Source organism: Octodon degus, unplaced genomic scaffold (genome assembly GCF_000260255.1).
Source record: "Octodon degus isolate 3935 unplaced genomic scaffold, OctDeg1.0 scaffold00666, whole genome shotgun sequence".
NCBI lineage: Eukaryota > Metazoa > Chordata > Mammalia > Rodentia > Octodontidae > Octodon > Octodon degus.
Window position 1 is genome coordinate 19,430 of NW_004525242.1, and position 481 is coordinate 19,910.

Sequence of the window (481 nt, forward strand, 5' to 3'; positions counted from 1 at the left end):
CATGTTCTTTAATCCACTGAGCAAGTTGGCCGGCTCTTATTCCAGACCTTTGAAACATTTCCAGTTAGTCACTAATGATAAAAACTACCACGTAGTAAGTGGCTTTTTGGTTGTTGGCTTGTGTTTTTCTGTAGAAAAGTAGTTAAGTTTTATACTGAATGCATTTTCTTAATTCTCAAAATACTCCTCTAGAGTTGTGCAATACTTTAACTTCCTATTAGCTATGATGTCAAGGAACTCAATTAAGTCATTTGTACTTTTGACCATAACCCGGCCCTCAAGTGAATACTTTATAGCCTTCATCATGCTGTGTTCCTCCTCTCCTCCATGTACCATGTCTTGAGATGAGCTGCACATGTGACAGGGTGGAAAATGCATGACTTCTTAGCACCACACATGGGATACAGGCGAGGTCTATTAATGATCTGCTGAAGTAAAGTGGGTGACAGATTCATTTGTGAAGAATGCCAAACAAGAAGTA